Here is an 18,804-nt window from a genome sequence, read left to right as displayed (position 1 = left end):
AATTGCAATCACTTGGCATGCTTCACAAACATATTCTTTACCATTTCATTGCTTTTACCTTTTCTAACTTTAACATGTTTTGGCCATTTGTGATCTTTAGCAGCTCTTGGCATCTCAGCAACATGGTTTCCGTGCCCTAGTATTTACTCAAGTTGTCTGACAGGTTTATAAATTTGCCTAGGCTATGCCAACAGCTTTAACAGAGTTGGCTAGCTGGGTGCGAAATAAGTCATGCCTTTCATTGTTTTCTCGGTTTGCTATTTCAAAGTCCTGTCACCAAAGCATCGGGCAACGACTCAGAAGGTAACTGAAACAATGCAGTTTAACCCAAGGCAAACATCAGGGTCCAAATGGTCCATAATGGTTTGTGTAGATAATGCAGTTACACAATGGATGTGTCTCATTTCAAATAAATGATGAGTCCTTATGTGAGTACTATTATATGCACAATATTAAAATAGATAACTAATATACTGTCCCTTCTTCCGTTGGACGTACATTCAGTTATGTCTGACAACTTAAGAAATATATTGTCTATATCAGTGGTTCTCAACCCACTTAAGAATTCAAATGTGGCCCACCATGCTGAACACAGTTAAAAAAAATAACTATACGTTTTACAATTCATTGTAGTTTTTAATTAAATTTAATTAATTAAAAAAATTACTAAACAAATATAAACTACAATGTTTGTGTTATGTATAATAATTTAGTTTTTCATATATTATTTTCAGACATGAGCAGTTCTGTACTCAAGTAATTAATGTTACGCATTTGACAAACACAAGCGCGCACTTTGGCAGAATTCAATTCGAATAGTCATCAGCAGCCATTAGTTCGGTAAAATCTCTGATGAAAGTAAGAGACCCAGAATTGACACAATTGTTATTAGAGAAAAACTAAATGTGGAAAATCCCAGCGAATGAACGCATACAAACAATAGTCACAGCAGTGAAGAAAGGAGAGTGCTGGACTTTCGGCATCAACTTTTGGTTTGTCCCGCCACTCACTTGAAGATGTTCAGCCCGTCTTTTTCCCTTTTGAGTTTGGAAAATCTCTGACTGTTTCAGCTATTAGTTATAGTTCAGTTTTGTATGTAATGGCAAAGTGATCATATTTTGTTTAGTTTTTATTGTTATTATTAAATTAATTTAGAAAAACATTTTGAGCATTTTTTGGTCATTAAATATAATTTTTTTTTTTTAAGTAACGACTAAGCGGCCAGCAGCAGACAGGGAGTATCATAGCCTATGCTCTGCAGGATCACTTGCAACATTTTCAGTGGATACGCCTTCATTTATTACTCATAAAGATAAGAGTAATACCTCATTCATAACTGTAAAGACTCTACTTTTATTTGTGTGCACTCACAATATCAATAAAACTTTGTGCTTCTATAAAATAAAAAAAACAAACACAATGCGTTTTCTGCTGTCTCGTCTTGAACAGGAGCGCTTACAAAAATGAGCCGAATTCATGAATTACAGATATGATAAATGAATCTATATAAAGCTTTAAATTACTAAATGAAATGAAATAAATCAAAAACTCTTTTATTATAATCATAATCCGTAAAGATGCACTTCTCTCCAAAGGCGCATCTGAGATGTCGAGTCAATTCAGTTCAATTCAAGTTTATTTGTATAGTGCTTTTTACGATACAAATCATTACAAAGCAACTTTACAGAAAATTACGTTTCCACAATATTTAGTAGTAGCTTATAAGTGGTGACTGTCAGTTATGTGCATATGACAGGATTTATCAGAAAAAAATAAATACAAGACGTAGTCAACCAGTGTTACAAAACAGATGGGTCACAGACGGGAGATCACAGGTAAGGTGGTTTATTGACACAAGCAGAGCGGTAATGTGAACACAGGTGAGGAAATTAGCTGAGGTATTAGTGACTGAAGAATGACTGAGCACAGATGCTGTCCTTTGTATTGAGCAGAGGGCAGATCCGAGTGGCAGTAAAGGAGTAGAGACAGACGTTGGATGATGGAGACACACACACACACACACACAATGGTCACAGGAGGGAACTAGGAATCACTGGAGACAGGTAAGTATCACACTGGTAGTCCTGAAAGTAAGCAGTTAGGTAAGTCCTAGATGCGAACGAGACCGGACAGTGGCTGTGTGTGTGTGTGTGTGTGTGAGTGTCTTTTAGATTGGAGTGCTGACGAGAGGCAGGTGTGTGTGATCAGTATTCAGGTGAGGGAGTGCGCTGTGATTGGGTGGTGTTGGAGCCTGGTGTGTCTGTGACAACCAGACGATGAACACTATTAACGGCAATTATTATATGATGCAGTCACACATGTAGCAATAATTGTTAGTTCTGTTTGTTGATTCAAGATTAGGATCATCTGGGGTCCTCTGAGGGTCAGCATCATCTCTTCTCAGGTGTTCTGGATCCAGACTGGAGCTTGTGTAAATCCTAGTTACTAAAGATAGAGAGTAAGAATGCGCATTTGATCAGATGCAACTGCAGTCACAATTTATGAGATGCATTATTCGAATGCTTGGCGAAAAAGATGCGTTTTTAATCTAGATTTAAACAGAGAGAGTGTGTCTGAACCCCGAACATTATCAGGAAGGCTATTCCAGAGTTTGGGAGCCAAATGAGAGAAAGCTCTATCTCCTTTAGTGGACTTTGCTATCCTAGGAACTACCAAAAGTCCAGCGTTTTGTGACCTTAGGGAGCGTGATGGGTTGTAATGTGGTAGAAGGCTAGTTAGGTACGCAGGAGCTAAACCATTTAGGGCCTTATAGGTAAGTAATGATAATTTGTACCTGATTCGGAGCTTAATAGGTAGCCAGTGCAGAGACTGTAAAATTGGGGTAATATGATCATATTTTCTTGACCTGGTAAGGACTCTAGCTGCTGCATTTTGGACTACCTGTAGCTTGTTCATTGAAGAAGCAGGACAACCACCTAGAAGTCCATTACAATAGTCCAGTCTAGAGGTCATGAATGCATGAACTAGCTTTTCTGCATCAGAAACAGATAACATGTTTCGTAGCTTGGCAATGTTTCTAAGATGGGAGAATGCAGTTTTTGTAACATAGTAAATATGGTTTTCAAAAGACAAGTTGCTGTCTATAACACCCAGATTTTGACTGTAGAGGAAGTAACAGTACATCCATCTAGTCGCAAACTGTAGTCTACTAGATTCTGTGTAGTGTTTTTTTGGTCCAATAATTAATGTCTTATCAGAATTAATAGGAGAAAATTATTGGTCATCCAATCTTTTACATTCTTAACACACTCTGTTAGCTTAGATAATTGGGAAGTTTAATCTGGTCTCGTTGAGATATATAGCTGAGTATCATCAGCATAACAGTGGAAGCTAATTCCGTATTTTCTAATAATATTACCAAGGGGCAACATGTATATTGAAAATAGAAGGGGACCTAGGACGGATCCTTGTGGCACTCCATATTTTACTGATGATAAATGAGATGCCTCCCCATTTAAATTAACAAAATGGTAGCGATTGGACAGGTAGGATCTAAACCATCTTAGAGCCTGCCCTTGAATACCTGTATAGTTTTGTAATCGATCTATGAGTATGTCATGATCTATGGTGTCGAACGCAGCACTAAGATCAAGTAAAACTAGCAATGAAATGCAGCCTTGATCTGACGCAAGAAGCAGGTAATTTGTAATTTTAACAAGTGCAGTTTCTGTGCTATGGTGGGGCCTAAAACCTGACTGAAATTCTTCATACAGATCATTTTTATGCAGGAAGGTGCTCAATTGAGCAGACACAACTTTTTCTAAAATTTTAGACATAAATGGAAGATTTGAAATAGGCCTATAATTTGCCAGTTCACTAGGATCTAGTTTTGGTTTCTTAATAAGAGGCTTGATAACCGCCAGCTTGAATGGTTTTGGGACGTGACCTAAAGATAACGACGAGTTAATAATATTGAGAAGTGGTTTTTCGGCTACAGGTAACAACTCTTTCAGTAATTTAGTGGGTACAGGATCTAATAAACATGTTGTTGGTTTAGATACAGTGATAAGTTTATTTAGCTCTTCCTGTCCTATATTTGTAAAGCACTGCAGTTTATCTTTGGGTGCGATGGATGAAACTGAAGTGTTAGACGCTGTAGAATCTACATTCGCTATTGTATTTCTAATGTTATCTATTTTATCAGTGAAGAAATTCATAAAGTCATTACTATTTAACGTTGGTGGAATATTTGAATCAGGTGGCGTCTGGTAATTTGTTAATTTAGCCACTGTGCTAAATAAAAACCTTGGATTGTTTTGGTTATTTTCAATGAGTTTGTGGATATGCTCTGCCCTAGCAGTTTTTAGAGCCTGTCTATACCCGGACATACTGTTTTTCCATGCAATTCTAAAAACTTCCAAGTTAGTTTTTCTCCATTTGCGTTCAAGACTACGAGTTACTTTCTTGAGAGAGTGAGTATTACTGTTATACCATGGCACAGTACGTTTTTCTCTAACCTTTTTCAATTTGATGGGGGCAACAGCTTCTAATGTATTAGAGAAAATAGTGCCCATGTTGTCAGTAATTTCGTCTAATTCATGTGTATTTTTGGGTACAAATAGCAGTTGAGATAGATCAGGCAGGTTATTTGTGAATCTTTCTTTGGTGGCTGGAACAATAGTTCTGCCCAGACGGTATCGCTGAGACATATAGTTAATATCAGTTATACGCAGCATGCACGATACAAGGAAATGGTCTGTAATATCATCACATTGGGGTACGATATCTATAGCAGTAAGATCGATTCCATGTGATATAATTAAATCTAGTGTATGATTAAAACGATGAGTGGGCCCGGTGACATTTTGCTTGACTCCAAAGGAGTTTATTAGGTCAGTAAACGCAAGTCCTAATGTATCATTTGCATTATCAACGTGAATATTAAAATCTCCCATGATTAGCGCCTTATCAACTGTAACTAGAAGGTCTGAGAGGAAATCTGCTAATTCTTTTAGGAATTCTGTATATGGCCCTGGTGGTCTATACACAGTAGCCAGAGCAAGAGATACATTAGACTTCTTTTGCATGTCTGACAGTGTAACATTTAGCAGAATATTTTGAATAAGTTAAACCTGTATTGTGTTTTCTGGGTAACATTGACAACGTCTGACAGGGCTCATGCTTATAACAGTAGTTTGGTGGAGTCGACTCATTTAGACTAATAAAATAATTTGGTTGTAGCCAGGTTTCAGTCAAGCAGAGTACAACTATTATCTGTGATCATTTCATTTACAATAACTGCTTTTGGTGTGAGTGATCTAATATTTATGAAAATTTAAAAAAGTTTTTGTTCATTTATTTTAAATTTTTCTGGTTTAATCACAATAAGAATTTTTTTCTAGATCCTACATTAAATTTATTTTTTGACCTTACTAATCGGGGAAGAGACACAGTCTTAATAGATTGGACAGCACAAGTATTTCTATCATTTTAGCATGTAGAAACAAAGTCATCATAATAGTTATTTGAGAATTGTCTTACTAGTCACATGGAGCGAAGTGTCCTGGAGATGTTGTCAGAGAGCAGCTCCGCTCCGACTCTGCTGGGGTGTAAGCCATCAGTGCGAAAAAGCCTAGGACACTCCCAGAAAAGATTCCAGTTATTAACAAATAGCAGTTTCTGTTCTTTACACCATGACAACAACCATTCATTTAGAGCAAAAAAAGTGTACTGAACCTTTCGTGTCCTTGTCGATACATGGGCAGTGGTCCTGACACGATGATTGTAGCCGTGGGCGTCGTGCTGCGAACCGTCTCTATCAGGCTGCTGAAGTCCCTCTTTAGCGTCTCCGTCTGCCGCAGCGTGGTGTCGTTAACCCCGGCGTGAAGCACGACCGCTCTGGGGCTCTCGTTGGCCTTCGGGATCGCGGGTATCTGCACAGAAACATAGAGGACACAAGCTTCAGCTATTGTAGCACGCACGTGTCGGACGATGGAGTCTCGCGGAGGGGAGCGAAGCGGTTCCGGGTGGAAAGGTCGTCGCCCGGGGCCTGGCTCGCGTCCTCTGCTGTGGATGCACCCAGGGTCTGTGGTGTTCCAGCGCCGGAGTGAAGGACATCTGGGAAGATCACGTCCTGTATACTTACCCTGGACTTGTGAGAATCAGTCTGGGAGGTTTCCAGCATGGCTCTCCGCTCTCTCAGCTGGGCCTGCCTCACCTCCAGGTCGCGAATCTGCTTCTCCACAGCCAACAGCCATGTCCACATGTCCTCACCTGCAATCAAAGGTAGACATACATCCGCCATTAAAGCAAGTAACAGTGTTTAAAGCAATGGTAATGTGTGTGAATAGAGTATTAGCAATGCAAGCGCAGTTAGCGGCAAGCACACTGCCGAAGCTAATGGGCTATAAACTGATAGCGGACCCGGGAGATCAAAATAAAACTAGTGATAACGAGGCGCTCTGATTGTTTTTGTTTTAGAATACAATAGAGGATATATTCACACGTTATAGAAACGAAAATGATGGTGTATAAAATAGATTTTAAGATAAAAAATAGTCAATAAAAAGAATATATTGATGGAGCTCAAACGCAGCCAGGATCAGCAATTTCATCCTTGTGACACGAATGTAACCATGGTTCCCTGAGTGGGGAACGAGACATTGCGTCCTCTAGGGGTTGCTATGGAGAACACCTCGTCATGACCCGTGTCTGAAGCATACATTGAAAAAACACCAACTTGTTGGCCAGAGACAGCCTCTGACATTACTACTGGCGTGACTATAAATATAAAGGAGAACATGTCATCCACTTCTTCGTCTGAAGCTTCCATCCGAAGAATGGCAGGGAGCTAGAGGACACAGTGTCTCGTTCCCTATTCAGGGAACCATGGTTACATTCGTAACCTGAGATGTTCCCTTTCAAGGGAACTTCGAACTGCGTCCTCTAGGGGGCCCTATGGGGAACAGTATACCCACGCCGCCATGCTGAGGGGAGTGCAGGCCAGAAACATGGCAAATACTTAACAGTAAAATCAGCAGTGTAATATTTGCAGTGTTAAAAATTATTAATTCCCAAAGAGTTGAATTAACAATCTAGAGTGTTAAACAGTACTCATGTTCAGTGTTGTTATATGTTTTAATTTAACTTTTACACTAAAAGGGCAGAATAAAAAACCCGCCGAATTGTCTGGACTCCGTCCCTCAGTGACTGGTGACTAGAGAAGTGACGACGCCTATTTTTTTTCTTCGAGTGAACAAGATGGTAAGTTGGATTGCTTTTCTCTTGATAAAAGTACACTGGAAAAAAAAATTTTGCTGATAATTTTACTCAAAATATGATTGGTGGTGAAAACATTTAGAAATTACTAACTGTGAGTGTTTTTGTTAGGTTTAGTGTTAAGTTCATTTTTGTGAGGTACAGAGATGTACGTTACAGAAGAGTGAAAGTTTCTCATGCCGTTTCGATTTCCTGAAAAAAAGGTGTCTAACGTTACGTGTAAAATAACTTTTTGGAATGTGCTTACAATTCATGTAATAACTTTATATGCTTTTAGCTTCTTTCATTTTGTTTCGGTGACGCATCCTCTCTCCTCTGTTCCCCGCCGAGGCCTGGGTCTGGAGTCTGGCGCTGAAGGCGGAAACAGCTCTGTTACATTCGGTAGGTTTTCGACTAAAATGAGAGAATTCATTAAATGGTAAATGTATTTGTTTTTGAAAGCACTGAGTGTGGCATTTCGCTGTTTCCATGCTTTGAAATGGTAATAGTGGGACTGTTAAATGCGCTAACAAATTCTTTTTTTGTGACTCATAACACCGTGTTGAAGTGTCTGTCTCGCCCGCTGCAGATGTGCAGTCTTTCTGCAAACAGAGCTGCTATAACACAGAACATTTACCAGTCATTTGATTGACGTTATCTAATGCACAACTCTGAAATTAGAGCTAGTTTAAAAACTTCTATTCGCCACGTTGCTTGTTCTCAGAGCTGAATATCATGTCTGTCATGTTGTCATATCTGCGTCAAGACACAAACGTGCTACCGTCAAGTGTTTCTTATCATTATTACCTTTATGCAAGTAACGTGAAAGTGAGTTAAAAGGACGTGAAAGTGAGTTAAAGGTAAAGTTAGGTTAAACTGTAAATCCGTCAGTCTTTATGTATGTATGTATACCGTATTTTCCGGACTATAAGTCGCACTTTTTTTCATAGTTTGGCTGGTCTTGCGACTTATAGTCAGGTGCGACTTATTTATCAAAATTAATTTGACATGAACCGAGAGAAATGAACCAAGAGAAAACATTACCGTCTACAGCCACGAGAGGGCGCTCTGTGCTGCCAGAGATGCTGCTCAGTGCTCCTGTAGTCTACACTGAAGCCATAGAGCGCCCTCTCGCGGCTGTAGACGGTAATGTTTTCTCTTGGTTCTAAATAAATGCGACTTATAGTCCAGTGTGACTTATATATGTTTTTTTTCCTCGTCATGACGTATTTTTGGACTGATGCGACTTATACTCAGGTGCGACTTATAGTCCAAAAATACGGTAAATCCATTATTTATGTAAATGTCTGACTCTATCTGTAGTTTCTTTTCACATTATAAATAATAAATTAATAGTAAGATAAATTAACACATGTTAATTTATTCTAATGTAGTACAGTACACTGTTAATTTTAAGATGCCTTATTACTCATGTTACAAATTAAAATTATACAAATGTATTTTATAATCAGATTAAATAAATACGTAAATAGTTTCAAACCTCCATGTGAATATTCCACAAGGTCTCAAAATTTACCCTAGAATGAAGGATGTAAAAAATATATATAATGTTTATGATTTGACACCTGTATTATAGACAGTTCTCAGCATACTCATAATTAGGGAAAATCATAATAATTATTATGAATTACATACATATATAATTATTATATATGTATGTATAATTATATATATATACAACCCGAATTCCAGAAAAGTTGGGACGTTTTTTAAATTTTAATAAAATGAAAACTAAAAGACTTTCAAATCACATGAGCCAATATTTTATTAACCAGGCCGGTTAACGAAGCACGGAGCGCTCACACTAGTCAAACGAACCATGCTTTGGGGATCAAACACACTCGGGTGCGGTTCAAAACGCATAGTGAGTACACCCTTAGACATAAATCTGCACTAGGTGATTATGATAATCTTGCAAACACACTGCAATGTCTCAAAAGTGATGTGAGTGATGCTTTGCTGCTGTGTGGACAAACATGTATGGCTTAGTTTAGAGATCGCTCAGGGAAGTTTGGTTATTTTGATTCACATTGCAGAACAACAAAGGTACGGCGGCTTTAATTATTAAATTTTTCTCTTTAAAAGACTTGATAGAGAGATTGCTATTATTCTTGCATGCGTGTTTGGACTTAGGAAACCAAGAAAAGTTTGATCTGCTGCCTGTTTCATTTGAAAATACATGAATGGTAAGTTGTGAACATATTCAACATTGTGTAACAAAACCATTTACACATGTTGTGTGTGTGTTCACTGCTCTGGGTGTGTGTTCACGTGTGTGTGTGTGTGTTCACTGCTCTGGGTGTGTGTTCAGGGTGTGTGTGAGGCATAAATTGTTAGCCGTTTATTTGCCATTTCATGTATGGACCACATGTCACTTGTGTAATTGTGCAGAGAGAAAGATTTCAAAGCATATGGGCAATGCTAAGTTGTTCTCTGATTTACTAGCAGACTTAACCTCTTAGCCGGCACCCGACGCCCTCATCCTGAACGCCCCTCAACTTGCACATGTCAGTGTTTATGAAAAGATTAAATGAAACGGGACAAATTTAATCTTGAAAAACTATGTATCATTATAAAGATCTAAGCCTCAAGCATCGACGACAGATCGCTGTTTTCAATGGAAAGCTTATAAAGATTGTATTTGCTACATTTGTGTAAGCAGTACACATAAAAAACATGAACAAAGGAAACGCTGTACATACCAGATCCGTCGTACTAACGAGTCAAACACATCCACAGCTGTAAATCCTGGTTTAGTTTGAAAGGTAAGGGTCCACTGAACGACATCTCATGGAGCACGTTTGGTCAAACGAAGCAATAACGTTGTAATATGGATCATAATTCCTTTGTTTATGTTTCAGTTCTTCAGCAATAGAACTGTTTGTGTCCGTTATGGAATAACTCACGGTCGGAAAATGCGTCTTGGTAGTAACTGGGTTGATAATCTTAATGAGCTGAAATGGACCAATAAACCGGGGAGCCAATTTGCGGGAGACAGACTGGAGTGGCAGGCAAAAATATGGAAAAGGTGTCCGCTAAAGTCGATACAATGCAAGGAGTGCTTCGCCAGACTAAAAAAGATACCAACCACTGTCTCACAGAGCTGGACACCCTCAGAAGGAAAGTCACCAAGATGGAAGATAGGTCAAGAAGGAACAATGTGAGATTAATAAACCTACCAACAGGTGCAGAGGGAGACGATCCAGTCGGATTTCTTGGTAAAATGCTACCTCAGTGGATCCCGACACTGGCCGGAAAATCCATAGAAATTGACAGAGCCCACCGAATCTTCTCTACTAACCTTTCCAGACAGCGTACAATGATCTTCAGAGTGCTCTGTTACCGCGATCGTCAAGCCATACTGCAGGGAGTTCGTAATACTAAACCTAAACTTTCAGACAACACTCAGCTTGAATTCTACGCTGACTACAGTGCCAAGACAGTACAGAGAAGAAACACGTACAAAACGATCCGAGCCCAATTGCGACAAAGGCATCGACTCGTTTTTGATCTACCCAGCCATCCTGAAACTCACGTACAAGGGGGATAAATTATCGTTTGATTCAGCAGAGGAGGCTGAAATGTTCTTCGCGGGACAAGACGCCACTGCAACTCAACTGAATGGGAATAACGCCAGGTCTACTGCTAGAGAATCCTTGCACTTCACAGACATGGAATGACTACTAATAGGTCAACATGCATAGGCATATGATGCTTGAGCTACAACTTTTTCTATTTGATTTATGATGACGCTACTAGGTGCGTTTAGTTTGATTTTATTTTATTTTATTTAAAAAAAAAAATTTTTTTCCAGTATGCAGTGTTTTTTCATCCCATCTGGGGGTCGCTAAATAGTAGCCTGTGGACTGGATGTAATGTAAAAGTAGTTTATCTTCCGTTTTGTATTTTCCTTTATCTTTTGAACCAAGGTTATTCCTAAAAACGTGTTTCAGTTGTGGAAACAGTGGAAGCGGTCCCAGTTGGGGGCTAATAGGCATAGGTTCATTGTTAGACATCGCTTCGTGGTTCTCACAGATGACATTATGGGGGGAAGAGAGGTGGGGGGGGGGCGGGGTGTTCAGGGGTGTTTTCTTTTTCCACATGGGATTGATATGTTTTAGCACAGGTAAGTGTTTTATGACAGTAGATTCTCTTATTTCATTATACACATCGGCAGTTTACTTTAACCTTATCACACACAGTTTGTTTCTGGCATACCTCAATAGGGACGATGGATAGATACAATGTTATGTCATTTAATGTGAGAGGGCTCAACCCTCCATTCAAAAGGTCCAAGGTCTTAGATTTCCTTCATCGTAAAAATGCTGATATAGCATTATTGCAAGAAACTCACCTTAAACCTAATGATACTTTAAGACTACAAAACAGGAGATATAAAATGGTTGCTGCCTCATCGGATGGCAGTAGCACCAAGGGGGTAGCTGTGTTAATGAGACGTAATCTGACTATAAACATAATTAAAGTAAACTCAGATGCTTCAGGAAGGCTAGCATTCTGTTGTACTTCCATTGAAGGAAGGAAAGTAGCCTTTATTAGTATTTATGCCCCAGCTGTCTTTGACTGTGCATTTTTTCAGAACATTACAAAAGAATTGTTAACTTTAGATGAGTACCACCTGGTTATCGGTGCAGACATGAATACAGTTTTTGACAATACCCTAGACAGGTCTGCTGCTGTCGCTACTCACATTCAGATAACTTCTTCTAAGGCTTTAGGGAATTTAGCAAAGGACCTTAATTTGGTGGATCTTTGGAGACTACATAATCCTTCATCAAGAGATTATACATTCTACTCTCCAAGCCATAAGTCTTTTTCTAGGATAGACTACCTACTTATCTCTAGTGAATTGGTTTCTGCATCTTCCTCAATCAATCTTCTTTCTAGGCATATCTCAGATCATAACCCTATTGAAGCAACATTTAGTTTTGGAGATATCAGAAACAATAAGTCTTCTAGGTGAAGGTTTAATTCCTCATTGCTACAGAATGAAAGTTTCCTTAATCAACTAAAACTTGAACTTAACGAATTCATAGACATTAATAAGGGCAGTGTAGAGAACCCAATGTTCTTATGGGCCGCCATAAAGGGATTCCTCAGGAACAATGCAATCAGATTTTCATTTCACAACAAACATAATAGACTACGTCAGATTTCAGATTAAGAACAAAAATGTGAACGAATAGAAGGCCAACTTAAAAGGAATTATAGTAAAGACATGGAATCTCAATTGAAGACACATCAAGCTGAACTAAACAATCTGTTACGACAGAGTAGAATATTTAATGCATATTACTAAGCACAAATATTATTCACAAGGTAGCAGTCCAAGTCATCTTCTTGCCCTCACTCTGAAACATCAGGAGAAGAGCCGAACAATAGCCTGCATCAAAAAAGATCAAGGAGAAACGGTGAAAACTACTCTAGATATAAATGAGTCATTCGCATCCTTTTTTGAAAAACTGTACTCTAGCGACTGTCAGCCCTCTGAGAATGATTATACAAATTTTTTTAACAATCTGAATCTTCCTACTCTTTCTATAGAGGATGCAGAACATCTTGACTTGCCTATCTCACTTGAGGAATTACAACTAGTGCTAAAAGTATGAAGAGAGGGCGTTCCCCAGGCCTTGACGGTTTGCCGGTTGAGCTTTATTCAGTTTTATGGGAGACTTTAGGTCCTTTTTGGCTGGATTCTATAAACTTTGCTATTAAACAAGGGCATTTCCACAAAGACCTTAACACTGCTCTTATTTCAGTTATCCCCAAACTGGACAAAGACCCTTCTGACTGTGCAAGCTACCGGGCAATATCACTTATTAATGCCGACCTCAAAATTTATTCCCGTGTATTAGCCCACAGACTAGAGTCAGTATTGCAAGATTTAATACATCCTGACCAAACAGGATTTATGAAGGGCCGTTTGGCTGCATACAACATTAGGCGACTAACTCACATTTTAGGTGAAGCGCAGAAAATCCTCTCTTCTTGTGGCCTTCTCTTTCTTGATGCAGAGAAGGCCTTTGATAGGCTTGAGTGGCAGTACTTATGGCGTGTCCTTAAAGAATTTAAGTTTGGTCCTAAGTTTATTAAAATGATTCAGGTGCTGTACGCGAACCCTTCTGCTAGAGTCTGTATAGGAGGTGTCATTTCCAATCTGTTTACTATAAACCGTGGTACAAGACAGGGCTGTCCTCTGTCCCCTTTAATCTATCCATAGAACCTCTAGCGCAGTATATTCGTAATAATATTACTATTTCTCCTATTCGCATTGGCACTTCTACTCACAAAGTATCAATGTATGCAGATGATACATTAATATATATGTCAGATGTACAGAATTCTCTTCCCAACACTATTAGAATATTAAATATGTTTGGTGCACTGTCTGGTTTTAAAATTAATCTCTCTAAATCTGCTTTGATGTTAGTTAACAGGGATAGAAGTCAGTTAGTTTTACCTACTAATATTGCAATTGCCAAAGAGGTCAAATATCTAGGAGTGTTAATTCAAACATATTTTACAACCATAACTAAATTAAACTACACAAATGTTTTGAAGAAGGTTGAGGAGGATACAAAAAGATGGTCTGCTCTCCCTGCATCTGTCCCGTCTCGCATAGCAGTAGTGAAAATGAATAAATGTAAATGTATTACTATGTATATCTGTACTACCACAACACCTCTTTTGTATTGTTACCCAACAAGACAATAAAAAATTGAGTACAAAAAAAAAAAAACATTTGTTATTACATGTTGATATATTGTGACCCAAAAGAAAAAGGTTTAGCGGGCGACCCGAACTTGGTTTGGCGAGAGCTCGAAACTAGACACCAAAAGAAGGTGATTTAGTGACGATCAGGGAGAAAGCTTTGTGTAAATCGATACATAGGAATATCACCCAAGGTCACAATACGATACATGAATCACAGTTGAGGTTGGGCAAAAGAGTATTGGAGAATTTTAGATTGCTTATAACTGCCAAGACATTACCATTGGTACTGCTATTTTAAGTGGAAGATGGGGAGGTCAATCTCAAGACCATTGCCAGAAGAAACACCAGTTGATTTTATGTTCAGAATTAATCAAGAGTTTTATACGGAACCTTTTGTGAGAGATATGGCAGGATGGTCAGAGCGAATGAAACTACAAATTGAAAGGCCATATCCTAGAGAGGGTTATTTTACAGATGAGGGCATTGAATTAGCTAAAAGTCTAATTTTAGAAGGGTGGGGAGATCCCAATTGGGATTATAAGTGTATGACTAAGAGTTATAATATTTGGAAGGATCTTAAAAAAGGTCTGGGATCAACGACCAGAAAAGAAAAAGGGAATTGCTTTTGTGGCTAAGCAAAACAGATTTTTAAAAGACAAACCACCACCCTACTGCATGCTTCATTTACCCTCAGCACCACTGCAAAATAGTCCTGTTATTGCAAAATTGGTCACATCCAGAGAGAAACAGGAATCTCCCAAAACTCAGGGTGCAATGGTGTGGTGAGATGAGGAAATGTGATAGGAGTAAAACCTGTAAAAATGGCAGACACTTCTCTGCAGAAGCCTAGTAAATTTGTAACTATTCTGCAATCACACACAAAGTATGCTCATTTTACAGGTGCAGATTACAGAGCGGTTCTGGCACGAACACTGGAAGGTGATGTGACTGAAGAAATGCTGATTAAGGAATGCAAATCGCTGAGTTATGTTAATGATCAGATATCTGGCTCAGCTACGGCAGCAGGGACGTGCGGTCAGGGTAGGCAGTGCCTCACCAAAGGAAATGTTGACATTACATTTATTAATTCCAAGAGCTTTATTAATTCACCACATTATTAATTGCATTAATTTTATTCCAAATATTATTTTTTTGTAACAAAAATTTTCAGGAATACACATAATATACTTATTTTGCCATTGTTTGCTCCTAAAAACCGTTGTTTCATGCAGGAAATTCAAAAGCCATGGCCATTGAGGCAGAGGTGAGCGGTGCCTCTTTGGTCCATAGAACGTAGTTTATACAGATTTGCGCATGCGCAGTCAGTTCTCATGCTGTCTTGAATTATCAACATTGAGGCAGAGACCGAGCTTGCTTCATGTCACGTGATCTACTCGCTCTCACTCAATCCGCGCGCTTCCCGAATACTAGCATCTAGCACCCCTGCTGTGCGCTGACACCAAAATGTTATCTTCCATACCCTGCGCGCCGTCACGTCACCTCAGCCACATTTGTACTTTATGTCTAAGGGTTAAATGCTGTTTTGTAGTTCTCTTTTTTAATCCTGGTGTGCCGTCGCCAGACGCTCATTGCGTGTCGGTGTGTGCGCCTAGCAGTTTGTAGGAGCGAATAAGCTGTTTTTGTACTTTAAAGCTGTACTGCTGACGCAATGTTTTCTGACTGTAGCCTGGTGCGCCGTCACCAGACCAAAAGTGTGTGTGTGTGTGTGTGTGTGTGTGTGTGTGTGCACCGTGGCTGTCTGTGCGCGTTTGCGCATTTTGATGGAGTGACTAGGCTGCCGCGCCGCCTCCTTCTCTGTGTCCCTCACAAAACATTTGTTTGTTGTATAAGTCATAAGATAGATGTGTCCATTAATTTGATTATTATATTTGATTGTGCATTAGCCTCACATGACTGACTTTGCTGAATGCAGGCAGCGATCTGATGATGCCTGATATGAACTTGGGTTGCTAAATTAACTGAATGAATATATGAACATATATTCCACACATTGATAGGTCACAGCCTACCCATGACAAGATTTCACCGCACGTTACTGTACGGCAGCGACGCCACATTAATTTTTCTGGGAAAAGCAGGAAAACCACAAACTTGCTAGAAATAGACAGAGGCATTAGGGAAGCGAATTAGGGAACTGGATATTTCAGGAGGGTTTGTGGTCAAAACTGAAACTGCTATGTTCCCCGGGCAAAGGCCACAGAGAGGTGAGCATGACCCAAAAGCTGAAGTGAAACCCATATTAAGTCAACCAAGAAGGTCTAGTATAGTTTGCTAGTACTGCGGGAAGGAAGGTCAACAATACTGCAAAAAGTGGAGAAGTCAGACACAAAGAGATCCAGTGCAGTGTAAGCCGAGAATAGATCAGCCACAGCAGAGAGGCAAAGTGACTTCCACCTACCCTACTACATGGCACAAGCCAAATGAACAGCAATAGGGATGCCTACAGAGTGATGTCAGTTCCAATGTATCTATGATGACCCTCACATTTGCTAATAATAATAATAAAGACTTGCCATATGTCACATTATTGGTGTACTGTATGGTAAACCACAGACGTTCCTTTTGGATTCTGGAGCTGATGCAAACGTCAATGACTACTGCACATTATGAGGGTCCCCTTTCTGGTCAAATAGTAAACTCTGTAGGAATTTCAGGAACTGACATTCCATGTCCAGTAACACCTCCTATAGAGGTCAGAGCTCCTGGATTAATTCCATTTTTCCACAAATTCACAATCTTTCCAGGAGCTCCACTAAATTTACTAGGACGAGATTTGATGCACAAATTGAATATGTACATTAAATTCACTGAGGATTTGGTCACATTCTCTTTCCTGTCTAATCTACAGGTCTCTGTAAACCCACTACTGGACTGGAAAGACAGCGAAGCACATCAACCCGTATGTAAGCCCAAGACTGACATACCACCAGCAGTGGAGACTCTGGTAGACCCATCATTATGGTCGCAGTACAAAGATGATACAGGATTCATAGACATGGAACAAAACAGAGCAAAATTGAAAACTAACAAACCAGTCTATATTAAGCAGTATCCTTTGTCAAAAGATAAGGAACTGGGCATAAAGCCATTGATTGAGAATTTTGTCCAACATGGTGTCCTCGTACCAATACATTTGCCTTATAAAACTCCAATTAACCCTATAGTTAAGGCAGATGGCAAAACATGGCGTTTAACTCAAGATTTAAGGGCTATTAATCAATTAATAACACCATTAACTCCAATCGTGCCTGATGTACCGACTGTGATTAATTCTATTCCATGTATGCACAAATACTTCACAGTCATTGATCTATGTGCAGCTTTTTTCTTTGTACCTGTACATCCAGACACTCAGCCATTATAAGCATTTACATTCCAAGGTAAGCAACTTTCCTGGACACGCTTAGCGCAGGGCTACGTGGACTCCCCCGCTGTCTTTTCGGCGGCTGTAAAGAGGACATTAGCAAAGATGACTAATTTGCCCTCTACAGTCTGCGTTCTCCAATACGCAGATGACATTCTGATATCAGGTGAAACACAAGAGAACTGTGAAAAAGCCTCTATCATTGTCTGCAATGTGCTCATGCAGGATTAAAGGCCTCAAAAGACAAGCTCCAATGGGTTCAGTCCAAAGATCAGGAAGATGAAGTCTCCTTGAACTGTAAAACAGCTTCAGAGTTTTGTGGGACTGGTTAACTATTGCAGATCCTGGATACCTGACTGTGCAGTGCATGACAGACACCTGAGAAGCCTGATAGATAATAAAGCTCCACCTACTATGCTCCTGAACTGGACTGAAGAGGCAGAACTAAACTTCACTGCGCTGAAGCAGGCGATCACCACGGCCTCAGCTCTGGGCCTACCTGACTATCAAAAACACTTTCACTTGCCTGTTCGTGAGACGGAGGGGGTAGCCATAGGTGTCCTGTTGCAACAGCATGGTTCCATGTATAGACCATTAGCATACCTATCTAATAAATAATTACAGGTATGCCAGCATATCTTCATGCCGTGGCTGCAGCTGCCTTGGTTGCACAGATGGCTGAGAGAATGTTTCTGTCAGACCCATTGACGTTGTATACTTCACATCAGGTAGGTGCTATTTTACATAATATGCAAACAAAACACATGACTGTGCAACAACGCTCTGGTTATGAAACAACTCTGCTGGCAACCAAAAACCTAACAATTCAACCAACAGTGCCCATTAACCCGGGAATTTTAGGAATGGCTGACATGGTAGACAATGTTACAGAACATGATTGCATAATTGAACTGACTTCCTCATGTTCTTCCAGGGCCGATCTTTTGGATTCATCCCTGGATGTAGGGGGGGGAGCACATATATGTTGACAGATCATGTTCAAAACCTTCTGATGAGCGTCTACCTTTGTGGCTATGCTGTGGTGTCTGAGAATGGGGAAACAATAGAAGTATTTGCTTTAGATTTTAACTCCGTTTAAGCTGCTGAATTAGTTGCGATGGAAGGAAAAAGAGTAACAATTTATACTCAAATTATGCATGGGGAGTGGTACAACACTTTGCCAACTGCAGATGGTAAACCCATAGCACATTCAAACCTGATAGGACAGTTAAGTCAAGTAAAGTCTGCTTTATTGTCAATTCTTCCACATGTACAGTACATACATACAGAGAATCGAAATTGCGTTACTCTCAGACCCCCGATGCACACAGATAACATTAACAGTAGAGCCTAAAAATCTAAATCAAATATAAAATATAATAGGGATGGGACGATAACCGGTTTTATTGATAACCGTGATAAAATGTGCTGAAGGTTAGTAATATCGT

The sequence above is a fragment of the Carassius carassius genome, chromosome 1 (assembly GCF_963082965.1).
Source record: "Carassius carassius chromosome 1, fCarCar2.1, whole genome shotgun sequence".
Taxonomy (NCBI): domain Eukaryota; kingdom Metazoa; phylum Chordata; class Actinopteri; order Cypriniformes; family Cyprinidae; genus Carassius; species Carassius carassius.
The sequence above is the reverse complement of the archived record's forward strand: the minus strand, read 5'-3'. Positions refer to the sequence as shown.